The sequence below is a fragment of the Ranitomeya imitator genome, chromosome 4 (genome assembly GCF_032444005.1).
Source record: "Ranitomeya imitator isolate aRanImi1 chromosome 4, aRanImi1.pri, whole genome shotgun sequence".
NCBI lineage: Eukaryota > Metazoa > Chordata > Amphibia > Anura > Dendrobatidae > Ranitomeya > Ranitomeya imitator.
The window spans coordinates 90,196,613-90,221,415 of record NC_091285.1 but is presented as its reverse complement, the minus strand read 5'-3'; the positions used below and the strand labels follow the sequence as shown (position 1 = coordinate 90,221,415).

Below are 24,803 nucleotides of genomic sequence, written 5' to 3'. Positions count from 1 at the left end.
AACCTTAATTACATTATAGCTTAGGGCTGCAAGTATTGGGGGAAGGAGACATATTGTTACAGGTGAACTCCCTGCACAAGAAAATACATAAATTACAGCTAATAGAAACCAGAGAACAGTTACATACATCAAATGGCATATTATTCAAATACAGGACAGGGCAAAAGTACATATCATGACAGACATGTCTCTAAATATTAGGAAAAAAACAATAATTCTATCAACTGTTTTTATCTTAACCAGAAAGAAAACACTTAAGCAAATACAAAAGAAGATTAAAACACATGTAAGTTTGTATGTTAGTAAAATCATAAGAGTAAGTTCAAAACAATTTTCAAGCACATATCATACTGGCAGCAGTGGGATGAAAGCACATGCAAATTTTGTCTGTTTTCATAATTATAAGAATAAGATCAAAAGATTTTCAAGAACTCATACTGCTGAGTCATACTCAGCATGATTAAGTAGGCTTCCTTAGAGTAAGTGAAGTACATTTGACAACATTTAAAATTAGTGCATGTTGGAAAAAGGGCATGTCTCTAAACATTAGGAAAAACCAATGATTCTATCAACGGTCTTTATCTTAACCGAAAACCGAAAAATCATACAAATACAAAAGAAGATTAGATCACATGCTAATTTGCATGTTAGCAAAATCATAAGAATAAGTACAAAAACATTTCAAGACCTCATAATACTGGCAGCAGTGGGATTAAAGCATATGCTAATTTTGTATGTTAGCATAGTTATAAGAATAAGATAAAAAGGTTTTAAGGAACTCTTACTACTGGCAGCAGTGGGATTTGAACCTACAGGTCTGTTGTAAAATGGTTAAGTCTCTAAACAATAGGAAAAACCAATGATTCTATCAACTGTCTTTTCCTAAACAGAAATCCACACACTCATGCAAATACAAAATCATAAGAATTAGATCAAAAGGTTCTGAAGACCTACTGGCAGCAGTGGGATTTGAACCCACGCCTCTGAAGAGACTGGAGCCTTAATCCAGCGCCTTAGACCGCTCGGCCATGCTACTTTTAGCAGCATGATTTTTAAGATTCCTTATCTTAACTGAAAACCACTAAATTATACAAATACAAAAGATTAAATCACATGTTAATTTGCATGTTAGCAAAATCATAAGAATAAGTACAAAAACATTTCAAGACCGCATAATACTGGCAGCAGTGGGATTAAAGCATATGTTAATTTTGTATGTTAGCGTATGTATAAGAATAAGATAAAAAGGTTTTAAGGAACTCTTACTACTGGCAGCAGTGGGATTTAAACCTACAGGTCTGTTGTAAAATGGTTAAGTCTCTAAACAATAGGAAAAAACAATGATTCTATCAACTGTCTTTTCCTAAACAGAAACCCACACACCCATGCAAATACAAAATCATTTGAATTAGATCAAAATGTTCTGAAGACCTACTGGCAGCAGTGGGATTTGAACCCACGCCTCTGAAGAGACTGGAGCCTTAATCCAGCGCCTTAGACCGCTCGGCCATGCTACCTTAATATACTACATGAAAAAAGCTTCCTTAGAGTAAGTTTAGTGAATTTTCCTACATTTTAACTTCTTCAAGGTGGAAAATGGATAGGTCTCTAAGCAAAAAGGAAAAAGCAATGATTCTATCTACTGTCTTTTGCAAAACAGCAAAGCATGGACTCATACAAATACAAAATAATAAAACACATGCTAATTTTTCTATTAGCAAAATCATAAATATAAGCTAAAAAGTTTCAAAGTAGAAATACACTGGCAGCAGTGGGATTTGAACCCACGCCTCCAAAGAGACTGGAGCCTAAGCCCAGCGCCTTAGACCACTCGGCCATGCTACCTTTAACAGCATGATTTTTACGATTCCTTATCTTAACTGAAAACCGCAAAATTATACAAATACAAAAGATTAAATCACATGTTAATTTGCATGTTAGCAAAATCATAAGAATAAGTACAAAAACATTTCAAGACCGCATAATACTGGCAGCAGTGGGATTAAAGCATATGCTAATTTTGTATGTTAGCATAATTATAAGAATAAGATAACAAGGTTTAACATAGCATAATGTTCTAGAATAGTCTGTTTAATCGCCGCATACTCACAGTTCCCCCGAGGGTCCATAGCTCTATAGGCTTCAGCAGCTCCACCCTCTAAGAACCCCACAAGATGTCGAACTCGCTCCCTTTCCGGGACTTCCATTAATCAACACTGATGCTCAAAGTCCTGGAAGAAGCCCTCAATGTCGCCTGCAGCCTCATTAAAGGGCTTAAAGTCTTTGTGGGACACTCTGGGGAGTTCCCTCATGGTGGGTGCTGAGGTTACAGTCTGTCTGGAGCTTCTAGCTGCTTCCAAAGCGATCTGCTCCAGCAATGCCATCTCCTGAGCTCTGTGAATGGCCTTCCTCTTATCGTCTATGGTGGCCTCTTCTCCCAGAAATGCCAACTCCTCCTCGTACCACACAACCCACTGACTTTTTTGGGTATTTACCTCCGGCTGCAGTCTTTCCTCCATTTGCTGTGAGAATCCTTCCTCAGTGTCATCTTGCAGGCGAACTCCTTCCAAAGCCTCAATTAGCTGCTCCTTGGAGAGTCCTTTAAAACGGACTCCTACTTCATGGGCCTTTGTTTGTAGGTTCATCGCAGTCCAGCTCTTGTACTCTGCGGTGCTGGTTCCCAATGTTGATGGGCCTTTGTCCTCCATTCCTTCTGCTCTGATCCCACTGCTGCCAACCAGTTTGTGACGGGGTGTACAGCAGAGCAGGAAGGGACAACAGGCCGAGGGATGATCCAATGAGATTTATTAAAGCAGGGAGCATACAACATCAAATATCCATAATGTCCTTCAAGTCCACCAGAAGTCCACAATAAGCCCAAGTAAATAAACAGATCTGGAGGTGCTTTCCAGTAAACGCGCACCCGATAAACGAAACAATAGTCCTTCCACGAGTCCAACAGAACAGATTCGGGGGCACCTCCAGATAATCCTTGTGCCAGCTAACAAAGCAATAGTCCACATGAGTCCAAGGGATCCCAAAACAATCTAACGAACGACGAGATATGTCCTCAGCTCAAGTCTCATCCCGTTCGCTTCCGCAGTCACAGATGGACGTGGGGTCTTGCCTCAGCTAAGAATCCCCACTCCTTCCCCTTTAAGGATCAACTCACATCTGATCTCAAAAATAAGAATGGATTGTCTGAGCTCCTGGGATCCGCCCATGAAGGGGGGTAGGGGTCACACCTTCTATTCAATGGTTGGGTCCACCTGAAGATTCTAGACTGGTCGGCTCCTCTTAGTCTATCTAGTATGTACATATGACTAGCCACCTGCTGTGAGAAAGAATGGCTATTCTTCACTAGTGGTGTTGACAAACCTTAATTACATTATAGCTTAGGGCTGCAAATATTGGGGGAAGGAGACGTATTGTTACAGGTGAACTCCCAGCACAAGAAAATACATAAATTACAGCTAATAGAAACCAGAGAACAGTTACATACATCAAATGGCATATTATTCAAATACAGGACAGGGCAAAAGTACATATCATGACAGACATGTCTCTAAATATTAGGAAAAAAACAATAATTCTATCAACTGTTTTTATCTTAACCAGAAAGAAAACACTTAAGCAAATACAAAAGAAGATTAAAACACATGTAAGTTTGTATGTTAGTAAAATCATAAGAGTAAGTTCAAAACAATTTTCAAGCACATATCATACTGGCAGCAGTGGGATGAAAGCACATGCAAATTTTGTCTGTTTTCATAATTATAAGAATAAGATCAAAAGATTTTCAAGAACTCATACTGCTGAGTCATACTCAGCATGATTAAGTAGGCTTCCTTAGAGTAAGTGAAGTACATTTGACAACATTTAAAATTAGTGCATGTTGGAAAAAGGGCATGTCTCTAAACATTAGGAAAAACCAATGATTCTATCAACGGTCTTTATCTTAACCGAAAACCGAAAAATCATACAAATACAAAAGAAGATTAGATCACATGCTAATTTGCATGTTAGCAAAATCACAAGAATAAGTACAAAAACATTTCAAGACCGCATAATACTGGCAGCAGTGGGATTAAAGCATATGCTAATTTTGTATGTTAGCATAGTTATAAGAATAAGATAAAAAGGTTTTAAGGAACTCTTACTACTGGCAGCAGTGGGATTTGAACCTACAGGTCTGTTGTAAAATGGTTAAGTCTCTAAACAATAGGAAAAACCAATGATTCTATCAACTGTCTTTTCCTAAACAGAAATCCACACACTCATGCAAATACAAAATCATTTGAATTAGATCAAAATGTTCTGAAGACCTACTGGCAGCAGTGGGATTTGAACCCACGCCTCTGAAGAGACTGGAGCCTTAATCCAGCGCCTTAGACCGCTCGGCCATGCTACCTTAATATACTATATGAAAAAAGCTTTCTTAGAGTAAGTTTAGTGAATTTTCCTACAGTTTAACTTCTTCAAGGTGGAAAATGGAAAGGTCTCTAAGCAAAAAGGAAAAAGCAATGATTCTATCTACTGTCTTTTGCAAAACAGCAAAGCATGGACTCATACAAATACAAAATAATAAAACACATGCTAATTTTTCTATTAGCAAAATCATAAATATAAGCTAAAAAGTTTCAAAGTAGAAATACACTGGCAGCAGTGGGATTTGAACCCACGCCTCCAAAGAGACTGGAGCCTAATTCCAGCGCCTTAGACCACTCGGCCATGCTACCTTTAACAGCATGATTTTTACGATTCCTTATCTTAACTGAAAACCGCAAAATTATACAAATACAAAAGATTAAATCACATGTTAATTTGCATGTTAGCAAAATCATAAGAATAAGTACAAAAACATTTCAAGACCGCATAATACTGGCAGCAGTGGGATTAAAGCATATGCTAATTTTGTATGTTAGCATAATTATAAGAATAAGATAACAAGGTTTAACATAGCATAATGTTCTAGAATAGTCTGTTTAATCGCCGCATACTCACAGTTCCCCCGAGGGTCCATAGCTCTATAGGCTTCAGCAGCTCCACCCTCTAAGAACCCCACAAGATGTCGAACTCGCTCCCTTTCCGGGACTTCCATTAATCAACACTGATGCTCAAAGTCCTGGAAGAAGCCCTCAATGTCGCCTGCAGCCTCATTAAAGGGCTTAAAGTCTTTGTGGGACACTCTGGGGAGTTCCCTCATGGTGGGTGCTGAGGTTACAGTCTGTCTGGAGCTTCTAGCTGCTTCCAAAGCGATCTGCTCCAGCAATGCCATCTCCTGAGCTCTGTGAATGGCCTTCCTCTTATCGTCTATGGTGGCCTCTTCTCCCAGAAATGCCAACTCCTCCTCGTACCACACAACCCACTGACTTTTTTGGGTATTTACCTCCGGCTGCAGTCTTTCCTCCATTTGCTGTGAGAATCCTTCCTCAGTGTCATCTTGCAGGCGAACTCCTTCCAAAGCCTCAATTAGCTGCTCCTTGGAGAGTCCTTTAAAACGGACTCCTACTTCATGGGCCTTTGTTTGTAGGTTCATCGCAGTCCAGCTCTTGTACTCTGCGGTGCTGGTTCCCAATGTTGATGGGCCTTTGTCCTCCATTCCTTCTGCTCTGATCCCACTGCTGCCAACCAGTTTGTGACGGGGTGTACAGCAGAGCAGGAAGGGACAACAGGCCGAGGGATGATCCAATGAGATTTATTAAAGCAGGGAGCATACAACATCAAATATCCATAATGTCCTTCAAGTCCACCAGAAGTCCACAATAAGCCCAAGTAAATAAACAGATCTGGAGGTGCTTTCCAGTAATCGCGCACCCGATAAACGAAACAATAGTCCTTCCACGAGTCCAACAGAACAGATTCGGGGGCACCTCCAGATAATCCTTGTGCCAGCTAACAAAGCAATAGTCCACATGAGTCCAAGGGATCCCAAAACAATCTAACGAACGACGAGATATGTCCTCAGCTCAAGTCTCATCCCGTTCGCTTCCGCAGTCACAGATGGACGTGGGGTCTTGCCTCAGCTAAGAATCCCCACTCCTTCCCCTTTAAGGATCAACTCACATCTGATCTCAAAAATAAGAATGGATTGTCTGAGCTCCTGGGATCCGCCCATGAAGGGGGGTAGGGGTCACACCTTCTATTCAATGGTTGGGTCCACCTGAAGATTCTAGACTGGTCGGCTCCTCTTAGTCTATCTAGTATGTACATATGACTAGCCACCTGCTGTGAGAAAGAATGGCTATTCTTCACTAGTGGTGTTGACAAACCTTAATTACATTATAGCTTAGGGCTGCAAATATTGGGGGAAGGAGACGTATTGTTACAGGTGAACTCCCAGCACAAGAAAATACATAAATTACAGCTAATAGAAACCAGAGAACAGTTACATACATCAAATGGCATATTATTCAAATACAGGACAGGGCAAAAGTACATATCATGACAGACATGTCTCTAAATATTAGGAAAAAAACAATAATTCTATCAACTGTTTTTATCTTAACCAGAAAGAAAACACTTAAGCAAATACAAAAGAAGATTAAAACACATGTAAGTTTGTATGTTAGTAAAATCATAAGAGTAAGTTCAAAACAATTTTCAAGCACATATCATACTGGCAGCAGTGGGATGAAAGCACATGCAAATTTTGTCTGTTTTCATAATTATAAGAATAAGATCAAAAGATTTTCAAGAACTCATACTGCTGAGTCATACTCAGCATGATTAAGTAGGCTTCCTTAGAGTAAGTGAAGTACATTTGACAACATTTAAAATTAGTGCATGTTGGAAAAAGGGCATGTCTCTAAACATTAGGAAAAACCAATGATTCTATCAACGGTCTTTATCTTAACCGAAAACCGAAAAATCATACAAATACAAAAGAAGATTAGATCACATGCTAATTTGCATGTTAGCAAAATCACAAGAATAAGTACAAAAACATTTCAAGACCGCATAATACTGGCAGCAGTGGGATTAAAGCATATGCTAATTTTGTATGTTAGCATAGTTATAAGAATAAGATAAAAAGGTTTTAAGGAACTCTTACTACTGGCAGCAGTGGGATTTGAACCTACAGGTCTGTTGTAAAATGGTTAAGTCTCTAAACAATAGGAAAAACCAATGATTCTATCAACTGTCTTTTCCTAAACAGAAATCCACACACTCATGCAAATACAAAATCATTTGAATTAGATCAAAATGTTCTGAAGACCTACTGGCAGCAGTGGGATTTGAACCCACGCCTCTGAAGAGACTGGAGCCTTAATCCAGCGCCTTAGACCGCTCAGCCATGCTACCTTAATATACTATATGAAAAAAGCTTTCTTAGAGTAAGTTTAGTGAATTTTCCTACAGTTTAACTTCTTCAAGGTGGAAAATGGAAAGGTCTCTAAGCAAAAAGGAAAAAGCAATGATTCTATCTACTGTCTTTTGCAAAACAGCAAAGCATGGACTCATACAAATACAAAATAATAAAACACATGCTAATTTTTCTATTAGCAAAATCATAAATATAAGCTAAAAAGTTTCAAAGTAGAAATACACTGGCAGCAGTGGGATTTGAACCCACGCCTCCAAAGAGACTGGAGCCTAATTCCAGCGCCTTAGACCACTCGGCCATGCTACCTTTAACAGCATGATTTTTACGATTCCTTATCTTAACTGAAAGCCGCAAAATTATACAAATACAAAAGATTAAATCACGTTAATTTGCATGTTAGCAAAATCATAAGAATAAGTACAAAAACATTTCAAGACCGCATAATACTGGCAGCAGTGGGATTAAAGCATATGCTAATTTTGTATGTTAGCATAATTATAAGAATAAGATAACAAGGTTTAACATAGCATAATGTTCTAGAATAGTCTGTTTAATCGCCGCATACTCACAGTTCCCCTGAGGGTCCATAGCTCTATAGGCTTCAGCAGCTCCACCCTCTAAGAACCCCACAAGATGTCGAACTCGCTCCCTTTCCGGGACTTCCATTAATCAACACTGATGCTCAAAGTCCTGGAAGAAGCCCTCAATGTCGCCTGCAGCCTCATTAAAGGGCTTAAAGTCTTTGTGGGACACTCCGGGGAGTTCCCTCATGGTGGGTGCTGAGGTTACAGTCTGTCTGGAGCTTCTAGCTGCTTCCAAAGCGATCTGCTCCAGCAATGCCATCTCCTGAGCTCTGTGAATGGCCTTCCTCTTATCGTCTATGGTGGCCTCTTCTCCCAGAAATGCCAACTCCTCCTCGTACCACACAACCCACTGACTTTTTTGGGTATTTACCTCCGGCTGCAGTCTTTCCTCCATTTGCTGTGAGGATCCTTCCTCAGTGTCATCTTGCAGGCAAACTCCTTCCAAAGCCTCAATTAGCTGCTCCTTGGAGAGTCCTTTAAAACGGACTCCTACTTCATGGGCCTTTGTTTGTAGGTTCATCGCAGTCCAGCTCTTGTACTCTGCGGTGCTGGTTCCCAATGTTGATGGGCCTTTGTCCTCCATTCCTTCTGCTCTGATCCCACTGCTGCCAACCAGTTTGTGACGGGGTGTACAGCAGAGCAGGAAGGGACAACAGGCCGAGGGATGATCCAATGAGATTTATTAAAGCAGGGAGCATACAACATCAAATATCCATAATGTCCTTCAAGTCCACCAGAAGTCCACAATAAGCCCAAGGAAATAAACAGATCTGGAGGTGCTTTCCAGTAATCCCGCACCCGATAAACGAAACAATAGTCCTTCCACGAGTCCAACAGAACAGATTCGGGGGCACCTCCAGATAATCCTTGTGCCAGCTAACAAAGCAATGGTCCACATGAGTCCAAGGGATCCCAAAACAATCTCACGAACGACGAGATATGTCCTCAGCTCAAGTCTCATCCCGTACGATTCCGCAGTCACAGATGGACGTGGGGTCTTGCCTCAGCTAAGAATCCCCACTCCTTCCCCTTTAAGGATCAACTCACATCTGATCTCAAAAATAAGAATGGATTATCTGAGCTCCTGGGATCCGCCCATGAAGGGGGGTAGGGGTCACACCTTCTATTCAATGGTTGGGTCCACCTGAAGATTCTAGACTGGTCGGCTCCTCTTAGTCTATCAAGTATGTACATATGACTAGCCACCTGCTGTGAGAAAGAATGGCTATTCTTCACTAGTGGTGTTGACAAACCTTAATTACATTATAGCTTAGGGCTGCAAGTATTGGGGGAAGGAGACATATTGTTACAGGTGAACTCCCAGCACAAGAAAATACATAAATTACAGCTAATAGAAACCAGAGAACAGTTACATACATCAAATGGCATATTATTCAAATACAGGACAGGGCAAAAGTACATATCATGACAGACATGTCTCTAAATATTAGGAAAAAAACAATAATTCTATCAACTGTTTTTATCTTAACCAGAAAGAAAACACTTAAGCAAATACAAAAGAAGATTAAAACACATGTAAGTTTGTATGTTAGTAAAATCATAAGAGTAAGTTCAAAACAATTTTCAAGCACATATCATACTGGCAGCAGTGGGATGAAAGCACATGCAAATTTTGTCTGTTTTCATAATTATAAGAATAAGATCAAAAGATTTTCAAGAACTCATACTGCTGAGTCATACTCAGCATGATTAAGTAGGCTTCCTTAGAGTAAGTGAAGTACATTTGACAACATTTAAAATTAGTGCATGTTGGAAAAAGGGCATGTCTCTAAACATTAGGAAAAACCAATGATTCTATCAACGGTCTTTATCTTAACTGAAAACCGAAAAATCATACGAATACAAAAGAAGATTAGATCACATGCTAATTTGCATGTTAGCAAAATCATAAGAATAAGTACAAAAACATTTCAAGACCTCATAATACTGGCAGCAGTGGGATTAAAGCATATGCTAATTTTGTATGTTAGCATAGTTATAAGAATAAGATAAAAAGGTTTTAAGGAACTCTTACTTCTGGCAGCAGTGGGATTTGAACCTACAGGTCTGTTGTAAAATGGTTAAGTCTCTAAACAATAGGAAAAACCAATGAATCTATCAACTGTCTTTTCCTAAACAGAAATCCACACACTCATGCAAATACAAAATCATAAGAATTAGATCAAAAGGTTCTGAAGACCTACTGGCAGCAGTGGGATTTGAACCAACGCCTCTGAAGAGACTGGAGCCTTAATCCAGCGCCTTAGACCGCTCGGCAATGCTACCTTTAGCAGCATGATTTTTAAGATTCCTTATCTTAACTGAAAACCACTAAATTATACAAATACAAAAGATTAAATCACATGTTAATTTGCATGTTAGCAAAATCATAAGAATAAGTACAAAAACATTTCAAGACCGCATAATACTGGCAGCAGTGGGATTAAAGCATATGTTAATTTTGTATGTTAGCGTATGTATAAGAATAAGATAAAAAGGTTTTAAGGAACTCTTACTACTGGCAGCAGTGGGATTTAAACCTACAGGTCTGTTGTAAAATGGTTAAGTCTCTAAACAATAGGAAAAAACAATGATTCTATCAACTGTCTTTTCCTAAACAGAAACCCACACACTCATGCAAATACAAAATCATTTGAATTAGATCAAAATGTTCTGAAGACCTACTGGCAGCAGTGGGATTTGAACCCACGCCTCTGAAGAGACTGGAGCCTTAATCCAGCGCCTTAGACCGCTCGGCCATGCTACCTTAATATACTACATGAAAAAAGCTTCCTTAGAGTAAGTTTAGTGAATTTTCCTACATTTTAACTTCTTCAAGGTGGAAAATGGATAGGTCTCTAAGCAAAAAGGAAAAAGCAATGATTCTATCTACTGTCTTTTGCAAAACAGCAAAGCATGGACTCATACAAATACAAAATAATAAAACACATGCTAATTTTTCTATTAGCAAAATCATAAATATAAGCTAAAAAGTTTCAAAGTAAAAATACACTGGCAGCAGTGGGATTTGAACCCACGCCTCCAAAGAGACTGGAGCCTAAATCCAGCGCCTTAGACCACTCGGCCATGCTACCTTTAACAGCATGACTTTTACGATTCCTTATCTTAACTGAAAACCGCAAAATTATACAAATACAAAAGATTAAATCACATGTTAATTTGCATGTTAGCAAAATCATAAGAATAAGTACAAAAACATTTCAAGACCGCATAATACTGGCAGCAGTGGGATTAAAGCATATGCTAATTTTGTATGTTAGCATAATTATAAGAATAAGATAACAAGGTTTAACATAGCATAATGTTCTAGAATAGTCTGTTTAATCGCCGCATACTCACAGTTCCCCCGAGGGTCCATAGCTCTATAGGCTTCAGCAGCTCCACCCTCTAAGAACCCCACAAGATGTCGAACTCGCTCCCTTTCCAGGACTTCCATTAATCAATACTGATGCTCAAAGTCCTGGAAGAAGCCCTCAAAGTCGCCTGCAGCCTAATTAAAGGGCTTAAAGTCTTTGTGGGACACTCTGGGGAGTTCCCTCATGGTGGGTGCTGAGGTTACAGTCTGTCTGGAGCTTCTAGCTGCTTCCAAAGCGATCTGCTCCAGCAATGCCATCTCCTGAGCTCTGTGAATGGCCTTCCTCTTATCGTCTATGGTGGCCTCTTCTCCCAGAAATGCCAACTCCTCCTCGTACCACACAACCCACTGACTTTTTTGGGTATTTACCTCCGGCTGCAGTCTTTCCTCCATTTGCTGTGAGGATCCTTCCTCAGTGTCATCTTGCAGGCGAACTCCTTCCAAAGCCTCAATTAGCTGCTCCTTGGAGAGTCCTTTAAAACGGACTCCTACTTCATGGGCGTTTGTTTGTAGGTTCATCGCAGTCCAGCTCTTGTACTCTGCGGTGCTGGTTCCCAATGTTGATGGGCCTTTGTCCTCCATTCCTTCTGCTCTGATCCCACCGCTGCCAACCAGTTTGTGACGGGGTGTACAGCAGAGCAGGAAGGGACAACGGGCCGAGGGATGATCCAATGAGATTTATTAAAGCAGGGAGCATACAACATCAAATATCCATAATGTCCTTCAAGTCCACCAGAAGTCCACAATAAGCCCAAGTAAATAAACAGATCTGGAGGTGCTTTCCAGTAATCCCGCACCCGATAAACGAAACAATAGTCCTTCCACGAGTCCAACAGAACAGATTCGGGGGCACCTCCCGATAATCCTTGTGCCAGCTAACAAAGCAATAGTCCACATGAGTCCAAGGGATGCCAAAACAATCTCACGAACGACGAGATATGTCCTCAGCTCAAGTCTCATCCCGTTCGCTTCCGCAGTCACAGATGGACGTGGGGTCTTGCCTCAGCTAAGAATCCCCACTCCTTCCCCTTTAAGGATCAACTCACATCTGATCTCAAAAATAAGAATGGATTGTCTGAGCTCCTGGGATCCGCCCATGAAGGGGGGTGGGGGTCACACCTTCTATTCAATGGTTGGGTCCACCTGAAGATTCTAGACTGGTCGGCTCCTCTTAGTCTATCTAGTATGTACATATGACTAGCCACCTGCTGTGAGAAGGAATGGCTATTCTTCACTAGTGGTGTTGACAAACCTTAATTACATTATAGCTTAGGGCTGCAAGTATTGGGGGAAGGAGACGTATTGTTACAGGTGAACTCCCAGCACAAGAAAATACATAAATTACAGCTAATAGAAACCAGAGAAAAGTTACATACATCAAATGGCATATTATTCAAATACAGGACAGGGCAAAAGTACATATCATGACAGACATGTCTCTAAATATTAGGAAAAAAACAATAATTCTATCAACTGTTTTTATCTTAACCAGAAAGAAAACACTTAAGCAAATACAAAAGAAGATTAAAACACATGTAAGTTTGTATGTTAGTAAAATCATAAGAGTACGTTCAAAACAATTTTCAAGCACTTATCATACTGGCAGCAGTGGGATGAAAGCACATGCAAATTTTGTCTGTTTTCATAATTATGAGAATAAGATCAAAAGATTTTCAAGAACTCATACTGCTGAGTCATACTCAGCATGATTAAGTAGGCTTCCTTAGAGTAAGTGAAGTACATTTGACAACATTTAAAATTAGTGCATGTTGGAAAAAGGGCATGTCTCTAAACATTAGGAAAAACCAATGATTCTATGAACGGTCTTTATCTTAACCGAAAACCGAAAAATCATACAAATACAAAAGAAGATTAGATCACATGCTAATTTTCATGTTAGCAAAATCATAAGAATAAGTACAAAAACATTTCAAGACCTCATAATACTGGCAGCAGTGGGATTAAAGCATATACTAATTTTGTATGTTAGCATAGTTATAAGAATAAGATAAAAAGGTTTTAAGGAACTCTTACTACTGGCAGCAGTGGGATTTGAACCTACAGGTCTGTTGTAAAATGGTTAAGTCTCTAAACAATAGGTAAAACCAATGATTCTATCAACTGTCTTTTCCTAAACAGAAATCCACACACTCATGCAAATACAAAATCATAAGAATTAGATCAAAAGGTTCTGAAGACCTACTGGCAGCAGTAGGATTTGAACCCACGCCTCTGAAGAGACTGGAGCCTTAATCCAGCCCCTTAGACCGCTCGGCCATGCTACCTTTAGCAGCATGATTTTTAAGATTCCTTATCTTAACTGAAAACCACTAAATTATACAAATACAAAAGATTAAATCACATGTTAATTTGCATGTTAGCAAAATCATAAGAATAAGTACAAAAACATTTCAAGACCGCATAATACTGGCAGCAGTGGGATTAAAGCATATGTTAATTTTGTATGTTAGCGTATGTATAAGAATAAGATAAAAAGGTTTTAAGGAACTCTTACTACTGGCAGCAGTGGGATTTAAACCTACAGGTCTGTTGTAAAATGGTTAAGTCTCTAAACAATAGGAAAAAACAATGATTCTATCAACTGTCTTTTCCTAAACAGAAACCCACACACTCATGCAAATACAAAATCATTTGAATTAGATCAAAATGTTCTGAAGACCTACTGGCAGCAGTGGGATTTGAACCCACGCCTCTGAAGAGACTGGAGCCTTAATCCAGCGCCTTAGACCGCTCGGCCATGCTACCTTAATATACTACATGAAAAAAGCTTCCTTAGAGTAAGTTTAGTGAATTTTCCTACATTTTAACTTCTTCAAGGTGGAAAATGGATAGGTCTCTAAGCAAAAAGGAAAAAGCAATGATTCTATCTACTGTCTTTTGCAAAACAGCAAAGCATGGACTCATACAAATACAAAATAATAAAACACATGCTAATTTTTCTATTAGCAAAATCATAAATATAAGCTAAAAAGTTTCAAAGTAAAATTACACTGGCAGCAGTGGGATTTGAACCCACGCCTCCAAAGAGACTGGAGCCTAAATCCAGCGCCTTAGACCACTCGGCCATGCTACCTTTAACAGCATGATTTTTACGATTCCTTATCTTAACTGAAAACCGCAAAATTATACAAATACAAAAGATTAAATCACATGTTAATTTGCATGTTAGCAAAATCATAAGAATAAGTACAAAAACATTTCAAGACCGCATAATACTGGCAGCAGTGGGATTAAAGCATATGCTAATTTTGTATGTTAGCATAATTATAAGAATAAGATAACAAGGTTTAACATAGCATAATGTTCTAGAATAGTCTGTTTAATCGCCGCATACTCACAGTTCCCCCGAGGGTCCATAGCTCTATAGGCTTCAGCAGCTCCACCCTCTAAGAACCCCACAAGATGTCGAACTCGCTCCCTTTCCAGGACTTCCATTAATCAATACTGATGCTCAAAGTCCTGGAAGAAGCCCTCAATGTCGCCTGCAGCCTCATTAAAGGGCTTAAAGTCTTTGTGGGACACTCTGGGGAGTTCCCTCATGGTGGGTGCTGAGGTTACAGTCTGTCTGGAGCTTCTAGCTGCTTCCAAAGCGATCTGCTCCAGCAATGCCATCTCCTGAGCTCTGTGAATGGCCTTCCTCTTATCGTCTATGGTGGCCTCTTCTCCCAGAAATGCCAACTCCTCCTCGTACCACACAACCCACTGACTTTTTTGGGTATTTACCTCCGGCTGCAGTCTTTCCTCCATTTGCTGTGAGGATCCTTCCTCAGTGTCATCTTGCAGGCGAACTCCTTCCAAAGCCTCAATTAGCTGCTCCTTGGAGAGTCCTTTAAAACGGACTCCTACTTCATGGGCGTTTGTTTGTAGGTTCATCGCAGTCCAGCTCTTGTACTCTGCGGTGCTGGTTCCCAATGTTGATGGGCCTTTGTCCTCCATTCCTTCTGCTCTGATCCCACTGCTGCCAACCAGTTTGTGACGGGGTGTACAGCAGAGCAGGAAGGGACAACGGGCCGAGGGATGATCCAATGAGATTTATTAAAGCAGGGAGCATACAACATCAAATATCCATAATGTCCTTCAAGTCCACCAGAAGTCCACAATAAGCCCAAGTAAATAAACAGATCTGGAGGTGCTTTCCAGTAATCCCGCACCCGATAAACGAAACAATAGTCCTTCCACGAGTCCAACAGAACAGATTCGGGGGCACCTCCCGATAATCCTTGTGCCAGCTAACAAAGCAATAGTCCACATGAGTCCAAGGGATGCCAAAACAATCTCACGAACGACGAGATATGTCCTCAGCTCAAGTCTCATCCCGTTCGCTTCCGCAGTCACAGATGGACGTGGGGTCTTGCCTCAGCTAAGAATCCCCACTCCTTCCCCTTTAAGGATCAACTCACATCTGATCTCAAAAATAAGAATGGATTGTCTGAGCTCCTGGGATCCGCCCATGAAGGGCGGTGGGGGTCACACCTTCTATTCAATGGTTGGGTCCACCTGAAGATTCTAGACTGGTCGGCTCCTCTTAGTCTATCTAGTATGTACATATGACTAGCCACCTGCTGTGAGAAGGAATGGCTATTCTTCACTAGTGGTGTTGACAATGTACGTATGTATAAGAATAAGATAAAAAGGTTTTAAGGAACTCTTACTACTGGCAGCAGTGGGATTTAAACCTACAGGTCTGTTGTAAAATGGTTAAGTCTCTAAACAATAGGAAAAAACAATGATTCTATCAACTGTCTTTTCCTAAACAGAAACCCACACACTCACGCAAATACAAAATCATTTGAATTAGATCAAAATGTTCTGAAGACCTACTGGCAGCAGTGGGGTTTGAACCCACGCCTCTGAAGAGACTGGAGCCTTAATCCAGCGCCTTAGACCGCTCAGCCATGCTACCCTAATTTACTACATAAAAAAAGCTTCCTTAGAGTAAGTTTAGTGAATTTTCCTACAGTTTAACTTCTTCAAGGTGGAAAATGGATAGGTCTCTAAGCAAAAAGGAAAAAGCAATGATTCTATCTACTGTCTTTTGCAAAACAGCAAAGCATGGACTCATAAAAATACAAAATAATAAAACACATACAAATACAAATACAAAATAATAAAACACATAGTATTAGACCTAATACTATCTAATAGACCTGACAGAATAACAAATCTGCAGGTGGTTGGGCATTTAGGAAATAGCGACCACAATATTGTGCAGTTTCACCTGTCTTTCACTAGGGGGACTTGTCAGGGAGTCACAAAAACATTGAACTTTAGGAAGGCAAAGTTTGAACAGCTTAGAGATGCCCTTAATCTGGTAGACTGGGACAATATCCTCAGAAATGAGAATACAGATAATAAATGGGAAATGTTTAAGAACATCCTAAATAGGCAGTGTAAGCGGTTTATACCTTGTGGGAATAAAAGGACTAGAAATAGGAAAAACCCAATGTGGCTAAACAAAGAAGTAAGACAGGCAATTAACAGTAAAAAGAAAGCATTTGCACTACTAAAGCAGGATGGCACCATTGAAGCTCTAAAAAACTATAGGGAGAAAAATACTTTATCTAAAAAACTAATTAAAGCTGCCAAAAAGGAAACAGAGAAGCACATTGCTAAGGAGAGTAAAACTAATCCCAAACTGTTCTTCAACTATATCAATAGTAAAAGAATAAAAACTGAAAATGTAGGCCCCTTAAAAAATAGTGAGGAAAGAATGGTTGTAGATGACGAGGAAAAAGCTAACATATTAAACACCTTCTCCACGGTATTCACGGTGGAAAATGAAATGCTAGGTGAAATCCCAAGAAACAATGAAAACCCTATATTAAGGGTCACCAATCTAACCCAAGAAGAGGTGCGAAACCGGCTAAATAAGATTAAAATAGATAAATCTCCGGGTCCGGATGGCATACACCCACGAGTACTAAGAGAACTAAGTAATGTAATAGATAAACCATTATTTCTTATTTTTAGTGACTCTATAGCGACAGGGTCTGTTCCGCAGGACTGGCGCATAGCAAATGTGGTGCCAATATTCAAAAAGGGCTCTAAAAGTGAACCTGGAAATTATAGGCCAGTAAGTCTAACCTCTATTGTTGGTAAAATATTTGAAGGGTTTCTGAGGGATGTTATTCTGGATTATCTCAATGAGAATAACTGTTTAACTCCATATCAGCATGGGTTTATGAGAAATCGCTCCTGTCAAACCAATCTAATCAGTTTTTATGAAGAGGTAAGCTATAGACTGGACCACGGTGAGTCATTGGACGTGGTATATCTCGATTTTTCCAAAGCGTTTGATACCGTGCCGCACAAGAGGTTGGTACACAAAATGAGAATGCTTGGTCTGGGGGAAAATGTGTGTAAATGGGTTAGTAACTGGCTCAGTGATAGAAAGCAGAGGGTGGTTATAAATGGTATAGTCTCTAACTGGGTCGCTGTGACCAGTGGGGTACCGCAGGGGTCAGTATTGGGACCTGTTCTCTTCAACATATTCATTAATGATCTGGTAGAAGGTTTACACAGTAAAATATCGATATTTGCAGATGATACAAAACTATGTAAAGCAGTTAATACAAGAGAAGATAGTATTCTGCTACAGATGGATCTGGATAAGTTGGAAACTTGGGCTGAAAGGTGGCAGATGAGGTTTAACAATGATAAATGTAAGGTTATACACATGGGAAGAGGGAATCAATATCACCATTACACACTGAACGGGAAACCACTGGGTAAATCTGACAGGGAGAAGGACTTGGGGATCCTAGTTAATGATAAACTTACCTGGAGCAGCCAGTGCCAGGCAGCAGCTGCCAAGGCAAACAGGATCATGGGGTGCATTAAAAGAGGTCTGGATACACATGATGAGAGCATTATACTGCCTCTGTACAAATCCCTAGTTAGACCGCACATGGAGTACTGTGTCCAGTTTTGGGCACCGGTGCTCAGGAAGGATATAATGGAACTAGAGAGAGTACAAAGGAGGGCAACAAAATTAATAAAGGGGATGGGAGAACTACAATACCCAGATAGATTAGCGAAATTAGGATTATTTAGTCTAGAAAAAAGACGACTGAGGGGCGATCTAATAACCATGTATAAGTATATAAGGGGACAATACAAATATCTCGCTGAGGATCTGTTTATACCAAGGAAGGTGACGGGCACAAGGGGGCATTCTTTGCGTCTGGAGGAGAGAAGGTTTTTCCACCAACATAGAAGAGGATTCTTTACTGTTAGGGCAGTGAGAATCTGGAATTGCTTGCCTGAGGAGGTGGTGATGGCGAACTCAGTCGAGGGGTTCAAGAGAGGCCTGGATGTCTTCCAGGAGCAGAACAATATTGTATCATACAATTATTAGGTTCTGTAGAAGGACGTAGATCTGGGTATTTATTATGATGGAATATAGGCTGAACTGGATGGACAAATGTCTTTTTTCGGCCTTACTAACTATGTTACTATGTATGTTACATGCTAATTTTTCTATTAGCAAAATCATAAATATAAGCTAAAAAGTTTCAAAGTAGAAATACACTGGCAGCAGTGGGATTTGAACCCACGCCTCCAAAGAGACTGGAGCCTAAGTCCAGCGCCTTAGACCACTCGGCCATGCTACCTTTAACAGCATGATTTTTACGATTCCTTATCTTAACTGAAAACCGCAAAATTATACAAATACAAAAGATTAAATCACATGTCAATTTGCATGTTAGCAAAATCATAAGAATAAGTACAAAAACATTTCAAGACCGCATAATACTGGCAGCAGTGGGATTAAAGCATATGCTAATTTTGTATGTTAGCATAATTATAAGAATAAGATAACAAGGTTTAACATAGCATAATGTTCTAGAATAGTCTGTTTAATCGCCGCATACTCACAGTTCCCCCGAGGGTCCATAGCTCTATAGGCTTCAGCAGCTCCACCCTCTAAGAACCCCACAAGATGTCGAACTCGCTCCCTTTCCGGGACTTCCATTAATCAACACTGATGCTCAAAGTCCTGGAAGAAGCCCTCAATGTCGCCTGCAGCCTCATTAAAGGGCTTAAAGTCTTTGTGGGACACTCTGGGGAGTTCCCTCATGGTGGGTGCTGAGGTTACAGTCTGTCTGGAGCTTCTAGCTGCTTCCAAAGCGATCTGCTCCAGCAATGCCATCTCCTGAGCTCTGTGAATGGCCTTCCTCTTATCGTCTATGGTGGCCTCTTCTCCCAGAAATGCCAACTCCTCCTCGTACCACACAACCCACTGACTTTTTTGGGTATTTACCTCCGGCTGCAGTCTTTCCTCCATTTGCTGTGAGGATCCTTCCTCAGTGTCATCTTGCAGGCGAACTCCTTCCAAAGCCTCAATTAGCTGCTCCTTGGAGAGTCCTTTAAAACGGACTCCTACTTCATGGGCGTTTGTTTGTAGGTTCATCGCAGTCCAGCTCTTGTACTCTGCGGTGCTGGTTCCCAATGTTGATGGGCCTTTGTCCTCCATTCCTTCTGCTCTGATCCCACTGCTGCCAACCAGTTTGTGACGGGGTGTACAGCAGAGCAGGAAGGGACAACGGGCCGAGGGATGATCCAATGAGATTTATTAAAGCAGGGAGCATACAACATCAAATATCCATAATGTCCTTCAAGTCCACCAGAAGTCCACAATAAGCCCAAGTAAATAAACAGATCTGGAGGTGCTTTCCAGTAATCCCGCACCCGATAAACGAAACAATAGTCCTTCCACGAGTCCAACAGAACAGATTCGGGGGCACCTCCCGATAATCCTTGTGCCAGCTAACAAAGCAATAGTCCACATGAGTCCAAGGGATGCCAAAACAATCTCACGAACGACGAGATATGTCCTCAGCTCAAGTCTCATCCCGTTCGCTTCCGCAGTCACAGATGGACGTGGGGTCTTGCCTCAGCTAAGAATCCCCACTCCTTCCCCTTTAAGGATCAACTCACATCTGATCTCAAAAATAAGAATGGATTGTCTGAGCTCCTGGGATCCGCCCATGAAGGGGGGTGGGGGTCACACCTTCTATTCAATGGTTGGGTCCACCTGAAGATTCTAGACTGGTCGGCTCCTCTTAGTCTATCTAGTATGTACATATGACTAGCCACCTGCTGTGAGAAGGAATGGCTATTCTTCACTAGTGGTGTTGACAAACCTTAATTACATTATAGCTTAGGGCTGCAAGTATTGGGGGAAGGAGACGTATTGTTACAGGTGAACTCCCAGCACAAGAAAATACATAAATTACAGCTAATAGAAACCAGAGAAAAGTTACATACATCAAATGGCATATTATTCAAATACAGGACAGGGCAAAAGTACATATCATGACAGACATGTCTCTAAATATTAGGAAAAAAACAATAATTCTATCAACTGTTTTTATCTTAACCAGAAAGAAAACACTTAAGCAAATACAAAAGAAGATTAAAACACATGTAAGTTTGTATGTTAGTAAAATCATAAGAGTACGTTCAAAACAATTTTCAAGCACTTATCATACTGGCAGCAGTGGGATGAAAGCACATGCAAATTTTGTCTGTTTTCATAATTATGAGAATAAGATCAAAAGATTTTCAAGAACTCATACTGCTGAGTCATACTCAGCATGATTAAGTAGGCTTCCTTAGAGTAAGTGAAGTACATTTGACAACATTTAAAATTAGTGCATGTTGGAAAAAGGGCATGTCTCTAAACATTAGGAAAAACCAATGATTCTATGAACGGTCTTTATCTTAACCGAAAACCGAAAAATCATACAAATACAAAAGAAGATTAGATCACATGCTAATTTTCATGTTAGCAAAATCATAAGAATAAGTACAAAAACATTTCAAGACCTCATAATACTGGCAGCAGTGGGATTAAAGCATATACTAATTTTGTATGTTAGCATAGTTATAAGAATAAGATAAAAAGGTTTTAAGGAACTCTTACTACTGGCAGCAGTGGGATTTGAACCTACAGGTCTGTTGTAAAATGGTTAAGTCTCTAAACAATAGGTAAAACCAATGATTCTATCAACTGTCTTTTCCTAAACAGAAATCCACACACTCATGCAAATACAAAATCATAAGAATTAGATCAAAAGGTTCTGAAGACCTACTGGCAGCAGTAGGATTTGAACCCACGCCTCTGAAGAGACTGGAGCCTTAATCCAGCCCCTTAGACCGCTCGGCCATGCTACCTTTAGCAGCATGATTTTTAAGATTCCTTATCTTAACTGAAAACCACAAAATTATACAAATACAAAAGATTAAATCACATGTTAATTTGCATGTTAGCAAAATCATAAGAATAAGTACAAAAACATTTCAAGACCGCATAATACTGGCAGCAGTGGGATTAAAGCATATGCTAATTTTGTATATTAGCGTATGTATAAGAATAAGATAAAAAGGTTTTAAGGAACTCTTACTACTGGCAGCAGTGGGATTTAAACCTACAGGTCTGTTGTAAAATGGTTAAGTCTCTAAACAATAGGAAAAAACAATGATTCTATCAACTGTCTTTTCCTAAACAGAAACCCACACACTCACGCAAATACAAAATCATTTGAATTAGATCAAAATGTTCTGAAGACCTACTGGCAGCAGTGGGGTTTGAACCCACGCCTCTGAAGAGACTGGAGCCTTAATCCAGCGCCTTAGACCGCTCAGCCATGCTACCCTAATTTACTACATAAAAAAAGCTTCCTTAGAGTAAGTTTAGTGAATTTTCCTACAGTTTAACTTCTTCAAGGTGGAAAATGGATAGGTCTCTAAGCAAAAAGGAAAAAGCAATGATTCTATCTACTGTCTTTTGCAAAACAGCAAAGCATGGACTCATAAAAATACAAAATAATAAAACACATGCTAATTTTTCTATTAGCAAAATCATAAATATAAGCTAAAAAGTTTCAAAGTAGAAATACACTGGCAGCAGTGGGATTTGAACCCACGCCTCCAAAGAGACTGGAGCCTAAGTCCAGCGCCTTAGACCACTCGGCCATGCTACCTTTAACAGCATGATTTTTACGATTCCTTATCTTAACTGAAAACCGCAAAATTATACAAATACAAAAGATTAAATCACATGTCAATTTGCATGTTAGCAAAATCATAAGAATAAGTACAAAAACATTTCAAGACCGCATAATACTGGCAGCAGTGGGATTAAAGCATATGCTAATTTTGTATGTTAGCATAATTATAAGAATAAGATAACAAGGTTTAACATAGCATAATGTTCTAGAATAGTCTGTTTAATCGCCGCATACTCACAGTTCCCCCGAGGGTCCATAGCTCTATAGGCTTCAGCAGCTCCACCCTCTAAGAACCCCACAAGATGTCGAACTCGCTCCCTTTCCGGGACTTCCATTAATCAACACTGATGCTCAAAGTCCTGGAAGAAGCCCTCAATGTCGCCTGCAGCCTCATTAAAGGGCTTAAAGTCTTTGTGGGACACTCTGGGGAGTTCCCTCATGGTGGGTGCTGAGGTTACAGTCTGTCTGGAGCTTCTAGCTGCTTCCAAAGCGATCTGCTCCAGCAATGCCATCTCCTGAGCTCTGTGAATGGCCTTCCTCTTATCGTCTATGGTGGCCTCTTCTCCCAGAAATGCCAACTCCTCCTCGTACCACACAACCCACTGACTTTTTTGGGTATTTACCTCCGGCTGCAGTCTTTCCTCCATTTGCTGTGAGGATCCTTCCTCAGTGTCATCTTGCAGGCGAACTCCTTCCAAAGCCTCAATTAGCTGCTCCTTGGAGAGTCCTTTAAAACGGACTCCTACTTCATGGGCGTTTGTTTGTAGGTTCATCGCAGTCCAGCTCTTGTACTCTGCGGTGCTGGTTCCCAATGTTGATGGGCCTTTGTCCTCCATTCCTTCTGCTCTGATCCCACTGCTGCCAACCAGTTTGTGACGGGGTGTACAGCAGAGCAGGAAGGGACAACGGGCCGAGGGATGATCCAATGAGATTTATTAAAGCAGGGAGCATACAACATCAAATATCCATAATGTCCTTCAAGTCCACCAGAAGTCCACAATAAGCCCAAGTAAATAAACAGATCTGGAGGTGCTTTCCAGTAATCCCGCACCCGATAAACGAAACAATAGTCCTTCCACGAGTCCAACAGAACAGATTCGGGGGCACCTCCCGATAATCCTTGTGCCAGCTAACAAAGCAATAGTCCACATGAGTCCAAGGGATGCCAAAACAATCTCACGAACGACGAGATATGTCCTCAGCTCAAGTCTCATCCCGTTCGCTTCCGCAGTCACAGATGGACGTGGGGTCTTGCCTCAGCTAAGAATCCCCACTCCTTCCAATTTAAGGATCAACTCACATCTGATCTCAAAAATAAGAATGGATTATCTGAGCTCCTGGGATCCGCCCATGAAGGGGGGTAGGGGTCACACCTTCTATTCAATGGTTGGGTCCACCTGAAGATTCTAGACTGGTCGGTTCCTCTTAGTCTATTTAGTATGTACATATGACTAGCCACCTGCTGTGAGAAAGAATGGCTATTCTTCACTAGTGGTGTTGACAAACCTTAATTACATTATAGCTTAGGGCTGCAAGTATTGGGGGAAGGAGACGTATTGTTACAGGTGAACTCCCAGCACAAGAAAATACATAAATTACAGCTAATAGAAACCAGAGAACAGTTACATACATCAAATGGCATATTATTCAAATACAGGACAGGGCAAAAGTACATATCATGACAGACATGTCTCTAAATATTAGGAAAAAAACAATAATTCTATCAACTGTTTTTATCTTAACCAGAAAGAAAACACTTAAGCAAATACAAAAGAAGATTAAAACACATGTAAGTTTGTATGTTAGTAAAATCATAAGAGTAAGTTCAAAACAATTTTCAAGCACATATCATACTGGCAGCAGTGGGATGAAAGCACATGCAAATTTTGTCTGTTTTCATAATTATAAGAATAAGATCAAAAGATTTTCAAGAACTCATACTGCTGAGTCATACTCAGCATGATTAAGTAGGCTTCCTTAGAGTAAGTGAAGTACATTTGACAACATTTAAAATTAGTGCATGTTGGAAAAAGGGCATGTCTCTAAACATTAGGAAAAACCAATGATTCTATCAACGGTCTTTATCTTAACTGAAAACCGAAAAATCATACAAATACAAAAGAAGATTAGATCACATGCTAATTTGCATGTTAGCAAAATCATAAGAATAAGTACAAAAACATTTCAAGACCTCATAATACTGGCAGCAGTGGGATTAAAGCATATGCTAATTTTGTATGTTAGCATAGTTATAAGAATAAGATAAAAAGGTTTTAAGGAACTCTTACTACTGGCAGCAGTGGGATTTGAACCTACAGGTCTGTTGTAAAATGGTTAAGTCTCTAAACAATAGGAAAAACCAACGATGCTATCAACTGTCTTTTCCTAAACAGAAATCCACACACTCATGCAAATACAAAATCATAAGAATTAGATCAAAAGGTTCTGAAGACCTACCGGCAGCAGTGGGATTTGAACCC

At 40.1% G+C, this 24,803-nt stretch overlaps 11 non-coding genes across 11 annotated transcripts; all 11 read right to left on the bottom strand.

Annotated features, from left to right (window-relative positions):
• Positions 1-1,435: 1,435 nt before the first annotated feature.
• Positions 1,436-1,517, bottom strand: TRNAL-AAG (transfer RNA leucine (anticodon AAG)). Its single transcript has one exon. It is a non-coding gene; the product is annotated as a tRNA-Leu (tRNA).
• A 246-nt stretch (positions 1,518-1,763) lies between these two features.
• On the bottom strand, positions 1,764-1,845 carry TRNAL-UAG (transfer RNA leucine (anticodon UAG)). The gene has a single exon. It is a non-coding gene; the product is annotated as a tRNA-Leu (tRNA).
• A 2,484-nt stretch (positions 1,846-4,329) lies between these two features.
• TRNAL-AAG (transfer RNA leucine (anticodon AAG)) lies at positions 4,330-4,411 on the bottom strand. The gene has a single exon. It is a non-coding gene; the product is annotated as a tRNA-Leu (tRNA).
• A 246-nt stretch (positions 4,412-4,657) lies between these two features.
• TRNAL-UAG (transfer RNA leucine (anticodon UAG)) lies at positions 4,658-4,739 on the bottom strand. The gene has a single exon. It is a non-coding gene; the product is annotated as a tRNA-Leu (tRNA).
• A 2,812-nt stretch (positions 4,740-7,551) lies between these two features.
• On the bottom strand, positions 7,552-7,633 carry TRNAL-UAG (transfer RNA leucine (anticodon UAG)). Its single transcript has one exon. It is a non-coding gene; the product is annotated as a tRNA-Leu (tRNA).
• A 2,963-nt stretch (positions 7,634-10,596) lies between these two features.
• On the bottom strand, positions 10,597-10,678 carry TRNAL-AAG (transfer RNA leucine (anticodon AAG)). Its single transcript has one exon. It is a non-coding gene; the product is annotated as a tRNA-Leu (tRNA).
• Positions 10,679-10,924: 246 nt separating this feature from the next.
• Positions 10,925-11,006, bottom strand: TRNAL-UAG (transfer RNA leucine (anticodon UAG)). The gene has a single exon. It is a non-coding gene; the product is annotated as a tRNA-Leu (tRNA).
• A 2,965-nt stretch (positions 11,007-13,971) lies between these two features.
• TRNAL-AAG (transfer RNA leucine (anticodon AAG)) lies at positions 13,972-14,053 on the bottom strand. Its single transcript has one exon. It is a non-coding gene; the product is annotated as a tRNA-Leu (tRNA).
• Positions 14,054-14,299: 246 nt separating this feature from the next.
• Positions 14,300-14,381, bottom strand: TRNAL-UAG (transfer RNA leucine (anticodon UAG)). Its single transcript has one exon. It is a non-coding gene; the product is annotated as a tRNA-Leu (tRNA).
• Positions 14,382-18,839: 4,458 nt separating this feature from the next.
• On the bottom strand, positions 18,840-18,921 carry TRNAL-UAG (transfer RNA leucine (anticodon UAG)). Its single transcript has one exon. It is a non-coding gene; the product is annotated as a tRNA-Leu (tRNA).
• Positions 18,922-22,214: 3,293 nt separating this feature from the next.
• On the bottom strand, positions 22,215-22,296 carry TRNAL-UAG (transfer RNA leucine (anticodon UAG)). The gene has a single exon. It is a non-coding gene; the product is annotated as a tRNA-Leu (tRNA).
• Between the last annotated feature and the right edge of the window lie 2,507 nt (positions 22,297-24,803).